This window comes from Bos javanicus, chromosome 9 (genome assembly GCF_032452875.1).
Source record: "Bos javanicus breed banteng chromosome 9, ARS-OSU_banteng_1.0, whole genome shotgun sequence".
NCBI classification, from domain to species: domain Eukaryota; kingdom Metazoa; phylum Chordata; class Mammalia; order Artiodactyla; family Bovidae; genus Bos; species Bos javanicus.
Window position 1 is genome coordinate 86,365,931 of NC_083876.1, and position 16,670 is coordinate 86,382,600.

A 16,670-nucleotide genomic window follows, 5' to 3' on the forward strand; every position below is an offset into this window, starting at 1 on the left:
GTGGTTGAAAGGGGACCCTGGATCGGTTGGTTTGTATTTGAAATGTGCACTTGTAGGCAAGTTGTTGACTGTCTCTAGAACTGGCCAGCCCTGGGAGAGTCAGGCCTTCTAGAGTCAGCAAGGCCATGATGTCAAAGCATCAGAAGACAGAAAACAAGAGACCCGGTTAGTACACCGAGGCGTGGGGCACCGGTGGTAGACAGAGGGAAGAACACAGAGGGGGAGGAAGACGAGCCAGCCTCCCTAGAAGCACCTGTGCAGGCGCTCTCAGCCTGACTGTCCTTCTCCCCCCCCTCATCACCGCCACCTCCATGGGGCTCAGGCACTTCCTACTTCAGTCCAGTTCAGTTCAGTTCAGTTCAGTCACTTAGTAGTATCCTACTCTTTGTGACCCCATGGACTGCTTCACACAGGCCTCCCTGTCCATCATCAACTCCCAGAGCTTACTCAAACTCATGTCCATTGAGTCAGTGATGCCATCCAACCATCTAATCTTCTGTCGTCCCCTTCTCTTCCTGCCCTCAATCTTTCCCAATATCAGAGTCTTTTCAAATGAGTCCGCTCTTCACATCAGGTGGCCAAAGTATTGGAGTTTCAGCTTCAGCATCAGTCCTTCCAATGAACATTCAGGACTGATTTCCTTTAGGATGGACTGGTTGGAGCCCCTTGCAGTCCAAGGGACATTCAAGAGTCTTTGCCAGCACCACTTAGCCAACTTCCTACTTAGCCAGCCTTTTCCTCTCCCCCGATCTGTGTCGTGCTCTTCCTGCCCACCTCATCCCATCCTCTTCCACAAACACCTGGCTGTCAAGGCTCCCCTGGCTGGCCCTGGAAAGCCTGGCTTCTCCATCCTTGCTTCACCAACGGCAGCAACTCTGTCACACTTCAGTCCTTTCAATTAACATATACAAACCGGCCTTTTACTGGATACCCACAGGCGGCAAAGACACTCACAGACTCACAATGCAGTGCATTCATCAGTCACATATGAACTTCTGGGTCTGGGCTCGCATTTCAATGGCCTTTGTGGAACATGGTCTGCGCCTTCTTAGAGGGGCAGGGCCAGGGCAGAGCTCTGAAGCTGGCCAGGCTCAGCGTTTGGGCAAATAGCTTAAATGCCTCCTGGATAGAGTTGAAGCCCCCTGATTCATCCCTGTGCTGTACCAGGGCGGGCAGAAGCACCAAAAGATACCAAGGAGGCACCTCAGAGGTGCTCTTTGTATTCCTCACTTCATGATGCTGGCAAACTCAACGTCAGTCATTCGCAAAGTTAGTTGGGAGAAGGACAGTAATTTAGGGTCAGAGTGGCCAGCAGTTTCCATGAGTTCTGGGGCCATCCTGAGGTCTGCCTGCTCGAAGCCAGTTTAACTTGGATGAGAAACAGACAGCCAAGCTTCCTTCCCTCCAGCTGACCTTTTGTAAACTGACCCAAAGCCCTGGATCTAAAACCATCATGATTTCTATCTCTTTGTTAAACTTCTCATTTTGTTTGTGTATTGAATTCCTGATTATTTTTCATTGTTTTTCTGTGTTTTCTTGTATCCCATTGAGCTGAAAGTGTAAGAATGGCACTTGTAAAAATCTGAATATACCTTAATCAAAAAAGAATAGTATAGTTAATTAAAAATAAAATTATTCTTAATGTTTAAAGTATTTTCTTCTAAAATATTCAAAAATTTCTATTAAATTTAATAGGAAGTATGGTAATTGTAATTGAGAAAATTAAAATTTTAATAAAATTATTTGTATGAAGTACAAAATAAATAAAATAAAACCATCAGTTTTCCTAACCTATGGTAAGATTCTGATGTTCTGCCTAAGAACTGGGGAGGTTCCCTCAGTTAGAAGATTTACTTCTAATAAATTAAAGTGCACAGAAGTGAGGCAAACATGAGTATAATTACATAACTGTTTTCTCACTGAGAAACCTTTCCCTGTGAGATATTTCAAACCACTTTGGACAAAGCAACATTTCAGTCTATAATTTTAAAAAAAGACCGAACACAGCAAAACCTATCACAGAAAGCATATAAGCATTGACCTTTTAAATTCTGTTTTTTTGTTATATTTTATATCTCAGAAAGGCTGTATATAATATTCTAAATAAAGTTTTACAATAAAACCTGTGTTTAAACTCTTCTGCAGTAAATAAGTCCAGATGATCAGTAGTTATTACAAAATCTAGGCTTTGTGGGAAAAGATTTCTTTTTTCTCCAGTTTTTCTCAGCATATTTGTAAAATTTGTAAAACATGAAGTTCAAATGCCTGAGCTTTTCCCAGCATCTCTACACAGTTTCTGCTTCTCTGGATCATATCTTTCAATCTCCCCTCTTTGCCCTCTGCCCACTTCACTCTGCCCACATAGAAAAAGCCCCATCCTTTCATCTGTGAACCACTTATTCATGCCTGTGGTCAAGTCCTACTTCTTTTCTGGCCGTGGTTCCGTCTTTCCAATGCAGAACAATGGCAACTGATAGGCAACCTTGAAATTGTTCACCCATTGCTCTCTTGTAAATGATTACACACTTTGTATGCTTAGTCGCTCAACTGTGTCTGACTCTTTTCAACTCCATGGACTGTAGCCCATCATACTCCCCTGTCCATGGGATTCTCCAGGAAGGAATACTGGAGTGGGTAGCCATCCCTTTCTCCAGGAGATCTTCCTGATCCAGGGATCAATCTTGGGTCTCCTGCATTGCAGGCAGATTCTTTACCATCTGAGCAACCAGGGAAGTCTGGTCACACACTTTAATGTTGTTTAACTTTTCTCTGAGTTACAATAATACATCTATTCTCCCCACCTGGACTGTAAGTCCCCAGAGGCCAGCACTTCTAGCTCTTGTATCCCTAAGAGAGCCCAGCAGAGCAGTCCTAGGAGGCACTTTAAGTGCTGTGAGGTCTTATTTTTGCCATTTAACCCCTTACTGACTATGTTCTGTGAGTCCACTTAAACATTTATGACAGGCCATGTGTTTGACTTCTTTCTGGTAATCTGAAACTTTAGTTCTGTTTGTTTTGGAACCTGGAACACATGCAAACTGTTCTGTGAAGAATTTTCTTTCAAATGGGAAGATTAGAAGAATTGAATAAATACGTTCTTTCCCATCAATGACTTTTAAAGATTTATAGACCAATATAAGTTATAGCCTACTCAGTGTTACTTCATAAGTATGCCTAACTTATATTTCCGGATTCTGTCGTAATCAAGCTTTCTCGTGCAGCAAGACAAGCCAAAACATTTCCAGAGCTGTGATTAAATGAAGGCAAGCAAGATGCCAGTGAGCTGGTGAGGCTGAGTTACCCCTATTTACTTCATCCCCAGATCTATCAGAGGGTTCAGCTAACTGCGTTGACTTAAAACATACCAGGGAGGCCCAATCTATGAAATGGTGAGAAAGATTTTGTTTTTATTGCCAGACTTGAAACCAGACCTGAGTGGTACTTAAAATCTCAATTACGTTAGCAAAGGGGCTTCTTTACACTTGAGGAGGGGGGCTCACATCTCCAAGTTGGAATAGGTTCAACAAATGGGGCCCATGAGCCATATGTTGGCTGCCTCCACTCATCATGAAACAGAGTGCCTGCTTCAGCAGCTTAAAAAACAAAAGAAGGGACTCCCATAGCAGTCCATGCTAACACTCCACGCTTCCACTTCAGGGGGTGCTGGTTGGATCTCTGGTTGGGTCAGGCTGGGGTGTTGACTCAGTGTGTTCATCTTCCCTGATCCTGCGGTTGTGTATGCACACGTGTGCATGTGTGTTTGTGTTTGTGTCGCATTTTAGTAGGAGATGGTGGTCTAACCCTTTGGTTAGACCTAAGGTTGGGGAACTAAGATCCCACATGCCGTGCAGTACAGCCAAATGCACAAACAATGATACATCCACAGACCTGGCTCTCACGCTTAGGGACAGAGCCACACTGAGTGTCCTGCGTCCATTAGTCCTCTTTCCCTCCATAGATGCAGGATTCCTGCCATGCCAGAGGCATGAGCATCTGCCCCAGCTCAGACATGCCAACTAAAATTGCCAGCATTGCCTGTAAAGGTGCTGAGAACCCTGAGTCATTTAGTCTCTAACCTGATGGGAGCCAGGACAACCAGAGACAGCCTCAGCATTGTGTTTTGAGAAGCCTTGGGTGTCTCAGTGGCCTACAGACAAGCTTTGGATACCACCATTGCAGAGGGTTAGACCACCATCTCTGACTAAAATGCGATCCAAACACACATGCAAACATGTGTATACACAACCGCAGGACCAGAGAAGATGAACACACTGAGTCAACACCGCAGGCCTGACTCTCACAAGGTCTGACCCTCACCAGGCCTACCCTGGAGACTGTGTCACTCAGAACCACTCCACAGGGCCAGTGTCTCAGCCAGTTCAGGCTGCCATAACAAAATACCATAGATGGGACAGCCTCAACAACAGACATTTGTTTCTCACAGTTCTGGAGTCTGAGAAGTCCAAGATCAAGGTTCTGCAGATTTGGTTCCTAGTTAGAGCCCTCCTTCTGCCTTGCAGACAGCCACCCCCTTACTGTGTCGTCACATGGCAGAAAGTAGGAGAGAGACAGTGAGGGAGTGCATTCTGGTGTCTCTTCCTCTTAAGGGCAGTATTCCCATAATGGGGGCCCCACCCGCCTGATCTCATCTAAACCTAAGTATAGGCAGACCGCAGAGATACTGTAGGTTCAGTTCCAGACCGCTACGATAAAGCTGATATTGTGATACAGCAGGTCATGTGAATTTTTTGGTTTTCTGGTGCATATAAAATTTATGTTATATTTACACTCCAGCACTCTCTCCTGGAAAATCCCATGGACCGAGGAGCCTGGTAGGCTGCAGTCCATGGGGTCACTAAGAGTCAGACACGACTAAGAGACTTCACTTTCACTTTTCCTTTCATGCATTGGAGAAGGAAATAGCAATCCACTCCAGTGTTCTTGCCTGGAGAATCCCAGGGACAGCGGAGCCTGGTGGGCTACCGTCTCTGGGGTTGCACAGAGTCGGACACGACTGAAGCGACTTCGCAGCAGCAGCAGCATATGATTCTATCAAATGTGTAACATGTCTTTAAGAAAACACTGTACATAATTGCTGCTGCTGCTGCGAAGTCACTTCAGTCATGTCCGACTCTGTGTGACCCCATAGACGGCAGCCCACCAGGCTCCGCTGTCCCTGGGATTCTCCAGGCAAGAACACTGGAGTGGGTTGCCATTTCCTTCTCCAGTGCATAAAAGTGAAAAGGGAAAGTGAAGTTGCTCAGTCATGTCCGACTCTTCGCGACCCCATGGACTGTAGCCCACCAGGCTCCTCGGTCCATGGGATTTTCCAGGCAAGAGTACTGGAGAGGGGTGCCATTGCCTTCTCCGAATTAACAAATACTTTATTGCTAAAAAATACTAACCAATGTCTGAGGCTTCAGTGAGTCATAGTAGTAACATCAAAGATCACTGATTGCAGACGATCGTATCAAGCATAATAATCATGAAAATGTTTGAAACACTGTGTGGGCGAGCATGCTCAGTCATGTCTGGCTCTGTTCGACCGCATTGACCGTAGCCCACCAGGCTCCTCTGTCCATGGACTTTTCCAGGAAAAAACACTGGAATGGACTGTCATTTCCTTCTCCAAGGGATCTTCCCGACCCAGGGATCAAACCTGCACCTCCTACACTGGCAGGGAGATTCTCTCCCACTGCGCCAACTTGGGAAGCCCCTTTGAAATACTGTAAGATTTACCAAAATGTGACACACAGATATAAAGTGAGAAAATGCAACTGGAAAACTGGCCCCGATAGACTTGCTTGACCCGGGGTTGCCTCGAACCTTCAATTTGTAAAAGCACAGTGTCTGCCCTAAAGTGAAGCATAATAAAACGAGGCATGTCTGTAAGGCCCCACCTCCAAATACCATCACATTCAGGGTTGGGACTTCAACACAGACATTTCAGGGGACGCAAACACACAGTCCGAAACAGCACGAGAAACACGATATGAATGCCTCAGTTCATGGCGCACCATGTAGCTGAAAGGTCATGAGGCAAAAGCAGGCCTGGAAAAGCCAAATCAGACACAAGCTGCATTTAGGAAGGGAAGCAAAAGCAACGAGAAGAGACTGGAAATCACTCTTGTCATGAGAAAGGAAAAAAGCAACGCTGGAGTCCAGCTGAAGTATGCTAATTGCAGAGCACAAGAATGGATTTCCATGCCTCAGGGCCTCCCAAAATCAAGAATCTCCTCCTTCTAGCTCCAGGAACAGTCCTGTAGACTCTTGTTTCAGGGTGCTATCTATGACTCCTGTTTATTGTTTCCTCCTACAGTAAACCTGAGTTAGTCTGAACGAAGATTGACTGGAGCAGCCACTGGGATCAAGTACCATCTCAAAGGCTGCATGAACTGAGAGCTAACCCATGTGGAAAGATGGCTGCTATGGGTTAAATTGTGTCCCCAAAAAGATATGTCAAAGTCCTAATCCTGGGAACCTAAGAATATGAATTTACCTCGGCAGATATAATCAAAATGTATCTTAAGATGAGGTCATACTGGGAAAAGGTGGGCTTTTAATTCAATGTGTTAAGAAAAGGAGAAAAAAGACACAAACAGACACCCACGCAGGATGCTGTGTGAAGACTGAGGCAGAGACTGGAGTCCTGCCACCAAAGAACACCAAGGATTGCCAGCATCACCAGAGAGTGGGAGAAAGGAATGGAACAGACTCGTCACGCCCTCATTCAGAGAGAGCACGGCCTTGCTGACACCTTGGTTTCAGACTTCTGGCCTGAAAGCATGCATTCCTGTTATATTCAGCCAGGTTTTGTTCTTTGTCACACTTTTGTTGTTGTCGTTGTTCAGTTGCTAAGTCATGTCGGACTCTTTGTGACCTAGTGGACTGCAGCCTGCCAGGCTCCTCTGTCCTCCAATTTGTTACACAAGTCCTAGGAAATCAAAGGAAATTAACACAGGTGCCCTTAGGGAGTTAAAAGTCCCAGAGTCCTGAGTTTGCCCAAAAAGGGCAGGGGTGAACAGGTGATAGACCAGGAGACTTTGCATGGCGGGGTATTATAAAGATGCTGCCTGGGACTTCTCTGGTGGCCTAGTGATTAAGACTCCATGTTCCCAATGCAGGGGACGCGGGTTCGATCCCTGGTCAGGGAACTATGGTCCAGTAGTTGCACAGCGCAGCTAAATAAAACATTAAAATTTTTTACAAGATGCTGCCTGCCTGCCTGGGGTGGGGCAAGGAAAAGAGGAGATGAGATGGAGAAGGCAAAGTGGGGTCCATATGACATTGCTGTCACTCACATTCCGAATTCTCTTGGAAAACATCAGAGTGTCCAATGAGTAAACACTGGCTGCAAGCAAAAAAGGAAGAGGAGGGGGAGATTAGGGAGGAAAAGGAGGAGAAGAAGAAAAGGATGAGAGGGAGGGAGAAGAGGAGGGGAGGGGGAAGGGAGGGAGGAGGGAAAGGGGAGGGAAGGAGGAGGGAAAGGGAGGAAGTGGACCTTTGCCATCTCAGGTAGCTATGCACAGGTCTCTGGGATAAGAGCTTGGATATCTTTGGGGAGCTATTATCCAGCCTACCGCTGGGTCTTTAGGTCAGTGCATGTTTCAGTTCAGTTCAGTTCAGTCGCTCAGTCGTGTCCGACTCTTTGCGACCCCATGAATCGCAGCATGCCAGGCCTCCCTGTCCATCACCAACTCCCGGAGTTCACTCAGACTCACGTCCATTGAGTCAGTGATGCCATCCAGCCATCTCATCCTCTGGCGTCCCCTTCTCCTCCTGCCCTCAATCCCTCCCAGCATCAGAGTCTTTTCCAATGAGTCAACTCTTCGCATGAGGTGGCCAAAGTACTGGAGTTTCAGCTTCAGCATCATTCCCTCCAAAGAAATCCCAGGGCTGATCTCCATCAGAATGGGCTGGTTGGATCTCCTTGCAGTCCAAGGTACTCTCAAGAGTCTTCTCCAACACAACAGTTCAAAAGCATCAATTCTTTGGCGCTCAGCCTTCTTCACAGTCCAACTCTCACATCCATACATGACCACAGGAAAAACCATAGCCTTGACTAGACGAACTTTTGTTGGCAAAGTAATGTCTCTGCTTTTCAATACGCTATCTAGGTTGATCATAACTTTCCTTTCAAGGAGTAAGCGTCTTTTAATTTCATGGCTGCAATCACTATCTACAGTGATTTTGGAGCCCAAAAAATAAAGTCTGACACTGTTTCCACTGTTTCCCCATCTATTTCCCATGAAGTGATGGGACCAGATGCCATGATCTTTGTTTTCTGAATGTTGAGCTTTAAGCCAACTTTTTCGCTCTCCACTTTCACCTTCATCAAGAGGCCTTTTAGTTCCTCTTTACTTTCTGCCATAAAGGTGGTGTCATCTGCATATCTGAGGTTATTGATATTTCTCCCAGCAATCTTGATTCCAGCTTGTGTTTCTTCCAGCCCAGCATTTCTCATGATGTACTCTGCATATAAGTTAAATAAGTAGGGTGACAATATGCAGCCTTGACGTACTCCTTTTCCTATTTGGAACCAGTCTGTTGTTCCATGTCCAGTTCTAACTGTTGCTTCCTGACCTGCATACAGATTTCTCAAGAGGCAGATCAGGTGGTCTGGTATTCCCATCTCTTTCAGAATTTTCCACAGTTTATTGTGATCCACACAGTCAAAGGCTTTGGCATAGTCACACAGATCAAAAACATGCCTTTCTCTACTGCAACTCAGAAAAGAATTGATTCCATTGAACTGCCTTTCAATTGGAGAGATCATAAAATAGAACTTTCCACATTGATTCTACTCTTTTCCTTTTAACTTCCTAAACAGTACCCTGGAAGAAGAAACCTGATAACCTCCATGGTAGAAACGACTTTCATCACCAAATTTAGGAAATGTTTTCTGAGCCAGCATCACGGTCTAGCAGATTCTCTTTGCTTCATTTTCCACACAGGCAACTGCAAAATGCTGCAGTCAGTACAACAGTCCGCGTTACCTTACACTGGCAGTTTGCACCACAGTGGTGGGTCACAAAACAAAAGGTCAATTCAGAAGAGAAAAAAAATCAGTCCCATTGGCTGTTTGACTTTCACGTAGGCAAAACAACCATTTGATTGATGGGCTCTTTCATTTTTCGTAGTTATTTTAGCACCTTATAACTACAAGCTAACAGGGTCATTCATGTAACGGTACAGTAGTCTATTTATGAGGTTATCAAATGTTTTAATTCATCTATGAAACCAACAGTAACCACTCCCAACACTTATATTTGCCTACGGCATAACCAACCCTCACCAACCCCCACTCACCACCTCCATTTTTCCCTTTAAGCCAAAGCAGAGTTTTCCATTCAGTCGGGTCACTAATTTTTTTTTAATATTTTACTCAACAAATATTCCCTGAATGTCTGTTATGTGCCAGGCACTGAGCTGGATCCAAAGGCAAAAATTGTAGCAGAGGTCACATCCTGCAGATTGAACATTTTTTAGCAAGAGACTCTTAACAATCTCCTTCCAGTCTGCGTAAATTCAATTTGTAGAGGTTTTCCAGAGTTCAGGGAGGAGTCACTGGCATGATCTGCTTTTAGTATTCTTAGTTAGTTCAATGTAAGGTGAAGTGAAAGAAGTGAAAGTGTTAGTTGTTCAGTCATGTCCATCTCTTTGCAACCCCGTGGACTGTAGCCTGCCAGGCTTCTCTGTTTATGGGATTTTCCAGGCAAGAATACTGCAGTAGATTGCTATTCCCTTCTCCAAGGGATCTTCCTGATTCAGGAATTGAACCCAAGTATCCTACATTTCCGGCGGATTCTTTACTGTCTGAGCCACCTAGATCTTACTATGGTTTGATCAAATGGCACCTCACAGTTTGCAAATGGGTAAATTTACAAATGCGTCCTGAGTGTCCACAAGGTAGAAAGTGTGGCACTACAGCCTCTGAAGTTCCAGATCCATGAACTAGTTCTTGCTGTGGTGTTTTCAAACTTGGGAAAGGAGCTCAGACGCTAAGTCATGGCCAACTCTCTGTGACCCCAAGGATGGTAGCCCACAAGCTTCCTTTATCCATGAGATTTCCCAGGCAAGAATACTGGAGTGGGTTGCCATTTCCTCTTCCAGGGATTCTTCCTGACCCAGGGATCGAACCCATGTCTCCTGCATTGGCAAGCACATTCTCTACCACTGAGCCACCTGGAAAAGGTACAGCTCTGAGATAAAACAGGAAACTCTACCTACACAGTCTGAGAAGAAAGCCCAAAGCACCAGTCAGAAATAAGATTCTATTGTACATAAAGATACATGAATATGTACTAGGAGACAAAAATTCAATCAGAATTTTCGATCTGCCATCCTAACATGACCGCAGTGGTTTGAACTTAACTCATGGAATCGATTGTCCTAAAGGAATTCATTCACCTCAGTGATATTCGAAGGACAATAAGTTACTATATCAGCATGGCCCACACAAACATATACATGTGACAATTCTGTATTTCATTACCTCTTTTCTTTTGTAAAAGATGTTGTTTGATCTTTAAAATAATTTAAAAAATCAGTATATCTATGAAAGTCGCTTTAATATCCACCTACCACCCAGTGCTTTTGTCATATACAACAAAGCAGGACATATAAAAGAATGGCTCTACAATTCCAAGAAACCCATGACCTTCTTAGATTGTCCTTAAGGCGAAGTACCAGATGATGCTTTCGTTGATTATTTCATGATATTACTAAAGTAGTATATTCAGTTCAGTTCAGTACAGTCACTCAGTCATGTCTGACTCTTTGTGACTCCATGGACTACAGCGTGCCAGGCTTCCCTGTCCATCACCAACGCCTGGAGTTTACTCAAACTCATATCCGTGGAGTCAGTGATGCCATCCAACCATCTCATCCTCTCGCCCCCGTCTCCTCTCACCTTCAATCTTTCCCAGCATCAGGGTTTTTTCAAATGAGTCAGGTCTTCGCAATGGGTAGCCAAAGTATTGGAGTTTCAGCTTCAACATCAGTCCTTCCAATGAAGATCAGGACTGATCTCCTTTAGGATGGACTGGTTGATCTCCTTGCAGTCCAAGGGACTCTCAGGAGTCTTCTCCAGCACTAGAATTCAAAAGCATCAATTCTTCGGTGCTCAGCTTTCTTTACAGTCCAATTCTCACATCCATACATGACTACTAGAAAAACCATAGCTTTGACAAGATGGACCTTTGTTGGCAAAGTAATGTCTCTGCTTTTTAATATGGTATCTAGATTGGTCATAACTTTTCTTCCAAGGAGCAAGTGTCTTTTAATTTCATGGCTGCGGTTACCACCTGCAGTGATTTTGGAGCCCCCCAGAATAAAATGTGTCACTGTTTCCATTGTTTCCCCATCTATTTGCCAGGAGGTGATGGAACCAGATGCCATGATCTTAGTTTTCTGAATGTTGAGTTTCAAGCCAACTTTTTCACTATCCTATTTCACTTTCATCAAGAGGCTCTTTAATTCTTCTTCGCTTTCTGCCATAAGGGTGGTGTCATCTGCATATTTGAGGTTTTTGATATTTCTCCCAGCAATCTTGATTCCAGATTGTGCTTCATCCAGTCCAGCATTTCTCATGATGTACTCTGCATATAAGTTAAATAAGCACAGTGACAATATACAGCCTTGACGTACTCCTTTCCTGATTTGGAACCAGTCTGTTGTTCATGTCCAGTTCTAACTGTTGCTTCCTGACCTGCATACAGATTTCTCAGAAGGCAGGTCAGGTGGTCTGGTATTCCATCTCTTTAAGAATTTTCCACAGTTTGTCGTGATCCACACAATCAAAGCCTTTGGTACAGTCAATAAAGCAGAAGTAGATGTTTTTCTGCAACTCTCTTGCTTTTTTGATGATCCAACAGATGTTGGCAATTTGATCTCCAGTTCCTCTGCCTTTTCTAAATCCAGCTTGAACATCTGGAAGTTCAGAGTTCACGTACTGTTGAAGCCTAGCTTGGAGAATTTTTAGCATTACTTTGCTAGCATGTGAAATGAATGCAATTGTGCGGTAGTTTGAGCACTCTTTGGCTTTGCCTTTCTTAAAGATTGGAATGAAAACTGACCTTTTCCAGTCCTGTGGCCACTGCTGAGTTTTCCAAATTTGCTGGCATATTGAGTGCAGCACTTTCACAGCATCATCTTTTAGGATTTGAAATAGCTCCACTGGAATTCCATCACCTCCACTAGCTTTATTCTTAGTGATGCTTCCTAAGGCCCTCTTGACTTCGCATTCCAGGATGAACATTGACATTTTAGGAGTCAGCGAACTAAACTAGACTGGAATGGGTGAATTTAACTCCGATGACCATTATATCTACTACTGTGGGCAAGAATCCCTTAGAAGAAATGGAGTAGCCATCATAGTCAACAAAAGATTCTGAAATGCAGTACTTGGATGCAGTCTCAAAAACAACAGAATTATCTCTGTTTCCAAGGCAAACCACTCAATATCACAGTAATCCAAGTCTATGCCTTGACCAGTAATGCTAAAAAAGCTGACGTTGAATGGTTCTATGAAGACCTACAAGACTTTCTAGAACTAGCACCCAAAAAAAGATGTCCTTTTCATTATAGGGGACTGGAGAGCAAAAGTAGTAATTCAAGAAATACCTGGAGTAGCAGGCAAATTTGGCCTTGGAGTACAGAATGAAGCAGGGCAAAGGCTAATAGAGTTTTGCCAAGAGAATGCACTGGTCATAGCAAACTCCCTCTTCCAACAACACAAGAGAAGACTGTACTTGTGGACATCACCAGATGGTCAACACCGAAATCAGATTGATTATATTCTTTGCAGCCAAAGATGGAGAAGCTCTATACAGTCAGCAAAAACAAGATCAGGAGCTGACAGTGGCTCAGATCATGAACTCCTTATTGCCAAATTCAGACTGAAATTGAAGAAAGGAGGGAAAATCACTAGACCATTCAGGTATGACCTAAAGTAAATCCCTTATGATTACACAGTGGAAGTGAGAAATAGCTTCAAGGGATTAGATCTGATAGAGTGCCTGAAGAACTATGGACCGATGTTCATGACATTGTACAGGAGGCAGTGATCAAGACCATCCCCAAGAAAAAGAAATGCAAAAAGGCAAAATGGCTGTCTGAGGAGGCCTTACAAATAGCTGTTAAAAGAAGAGAAGCAAAAGGCAAAGGAGAAAAGGAACGATATACCCATTTGGATGCAGTTCCAAAGAATAGCAAGGGGAGATAAGAAAGCCTTCCTCAGTGATCAATACAAACAATAGAATGGGAAAGACTAGAGATCTCTTCAAGAAAATTAGAGATACCAAGGGGCCATTTCATGCAAAGATGGGCACAATAAGGACAGAAATGGTATGGACCTAACAGAAGCAGAAGATATTTAGAAGAAGTGGCAAGAATACACAGAACTGTACAAAGACCTTCACGACCCAGATAATCATGATGGTGTGATCATGATTATCATGATCACATGAAGTCAAAGTAGTGGATTAGTGCTGTGCTAAGACTGGGGCGTTCCCGTCCCAGTTCTCTTATTGACCTACTGCTCTATTTGGAGCCCTTGCTTTAATTTCTTTCTGCTTCTTCTCTAAAATAAAGGGTTAAGACTGAGTGCTTGTAAGTTCACAGATTTTGTGGCTCTCTTCACTACCAAGTAAACAGCCTTTCTGAGGTTCCATTTTATGGAGAAGTGATCTAATAAGTTGGAAGCCTGTTGCTGTTGTTGTTCAGTGGCCCAGTTATGTCTGACTTTTCATGACCCCATGGACGGCAGCAAGTCAGGCTTCCCTGTCCCTCACCATCATCCCAGAGTTTGCCCAAGTTCATGTTCATTGCATCAGTGATGCCATTCAGCCATCTCATGCTCTGATGCCCTCCTCTCCTTCTACCCTCAGTCTTTCCCAACATCGGGGTCTTTTCTACTGAGTCAGGTATTAGCATCAGGTGACCAAAATATTGAAGCTTCAGCTTCAGCATCAGTCCTTCCAGTGAGTATTCAGGGTTGATCTTCTTTAAGATTGACCAGTTTGATTTCCTTGCTGTCCAAGGGACTCTCAAGAGTCTTCTCCAGAACCACAGTTCGAAGGCATGAATTCTTTGGTGCTCTGCTGAGGTCTATTGGCAGGAGAGAAGCCCCTAAGGCTCCAAAGAGGACATCCCCAGGGAGAAATGGGGAGTTTGGACTGATAACCCAGGCTCAACTCCAGCACCAGGTAGATGGGGAAAGGACAGTGGAGGATACAGAGATGACAGAGGTTGCAAACTGCTCCAGACACAGCCCTTCTTGCACAGATATTCCACTCTGGGGTCATTTGGTTGAGCATGTCAGTGTAAACTTAAAAAAAAAAAAAAAAAGGTACCTTCAATACGGAGCAGATCTAGCTGAGAAGGGGCATCCTTGAAGCACTGGACAAGGACACTTTAGAATGTTCAGGTCCATTTTCAGCAGTGAAGCCACTGGAGGGCTGAAAATGAATCATGGCAACCAAAAACTAGCACCTATAAGCCGACTAAACAGACATTTCAGTTCTTTACCTATTTACTCTTTGAACTGAACAAGTTCCCAGATGCTTAAGAAACTGTGGGAGTGGGGGCAGGTGAGCTCAAGAGCAAGAAATATCAACTTCCTGCAACAGAAGAGAAGAGGTGGCTCCAGTGCATCACTGGAGAAATTAAGTGAAAGACAGGTGGCTCTGTTTGTATCGCAAGGCTGTGATGAGGGCAAAGCTTCTCTGGTTGTGAATATCCAAAGCTGAGTGACGTACTCGGACAATGGTCAGGATGACTGCTAGTGCTCCAGAATGTGTCCAGGCCAGGAAAGAGAGTGCCCTGTGTAGGAAGGAGATCAGAGTGGAGGAGGGGAGACCTGTGGAGGATGGGCAGGGGAGATGAAGCTGGAGACGGCAGGGCCACAGCAGAAACACCTTCTAGGTTCCAGATTGGCAGGGTCCTCTTTTTCATGCCATAAAGAGGGCCTGAAAGTGCTGCTGGGCCAGAGCTATGAACTATACCCAGTATCTGTTAATGCAGCTGGTCTCTTGTGTGTGATTTGCCCTTTTACAGATCTCCAGATAGACTGATCATCATCTCAAATTCCCCATACTAGAAAAGTCACCCAAGGGTTTTTCCTTTTGATCCTCAATTTACTAAAGAACTGCAATATCAAATTTCTTTTGTATGAAACTCCAGCAGCACAATCAGTTAAAGGTCAGCTAAAGTAAACTCTTTTAAAATGGAGACCAAAATTTCACACTAAATAGAAAAACTGTTTGATGGAAACTTACTCTTGATTAACAAAACTAAAACTTATAAAAGATAAATTTATTTTCTACTTAAAATTTACACTAAATTGCATTTATGCCTTAATTTTTTTTTTTTTTAAGATAAACTGCATGAAGTTTTTCTTGAGGGCGAGATTATCATTTTTCAAACAAATTGCATGATAAATGTAGTTCACTTGATATTTACATTTGGCTTTTTCAGTATGGCCATAAAGAAAGCTATTTTTAAAAATATCTAGGCCATCATTAATTTTCCCATGCTTTTCTCTTAATCCTTTGATAAGCCAATCAGTTTCTGCCTGAGGATATATCCTGGCCTTACTTGTATTAGATTTCCCTCCTTCAAGTATTCATTAACTGTGTCAAAGTCCTATTGTTTAAAATTTTGAGTGTGATTCCAGCAATTTGCCATCATTACCGTATGAGTTCCTGAATCTACTGAATGTGTTTTACTGTTGTTATTTTAATATCTGACCATTAATAAGAGACAGACCATGAAAGGCCTTGACATGGTAAGCAGAGAAATACTCTAGTGTTGACCTGGGACAGCCCTTTGCCTAAGGACCCATTTCCTAGGCCCTCAGAGCACTAGTGAGGCTTTCAGGCTTGATGGGTTTTGCTTGCCCCGACTTGGCTCCCTTATGCATCCTTATAACTGTAGAGATTCTTCTAATGAATAAGAGGATAACAAGGACCTCCCTATAGTTTGAAATTCACATCATCTCAGACACTGAGCTCCTCATCCAACACCAAAGTCAACATAGCGCCTCACATACGCAGACTGGAGTAGGGTAATCTGTCCACAGCTGTGCTCAGCTTCATTGTGAATGATTTTTATGAAAAATCTCCTGCTGCCCTTACTGCTCCTACATGTTGTCTTGAGGAAACACCGCAATAAATCTCCTGTATGCAGATCTGTCTTCTACTCTGATTCCCAGGTAACCTGACCTATAGCAATCAGTAAATGTGAAGGGACTCACCTGTGTCTGGTATGATTTCTCTGTGCCCAAGTGAAAAATCGGAGAAGGCACTGGCAACCCATTCCAGTACTCTTGCCTGGAAAATCCCATGGCCGGAGGAGCCTGGTGGGCTGCAGTCCATGGGGTCGCGAAGAGTCAGACATGACTGAGCGACTTCACTTTCACTTTCCCCTTTCATGCATTGGAGAAGGAAATGGCAACCCACTCCAGTGTTCTTGCCTGGAGAATCCTAGGGATGGGGGAGGCTGGTGGGCTGCCGTCTCTGGGGTTGCACAGAGTCGGGCATGACTGAAGCGACTTAGCAGCAGCAGCAAGTGAAAAGTAAATATACCTACAATCACTAGCTTTCTAGATTACCATAAATAACCAGTGGTACAATATAATGAAAAATATCCCAATCACAATAGCAAAAACT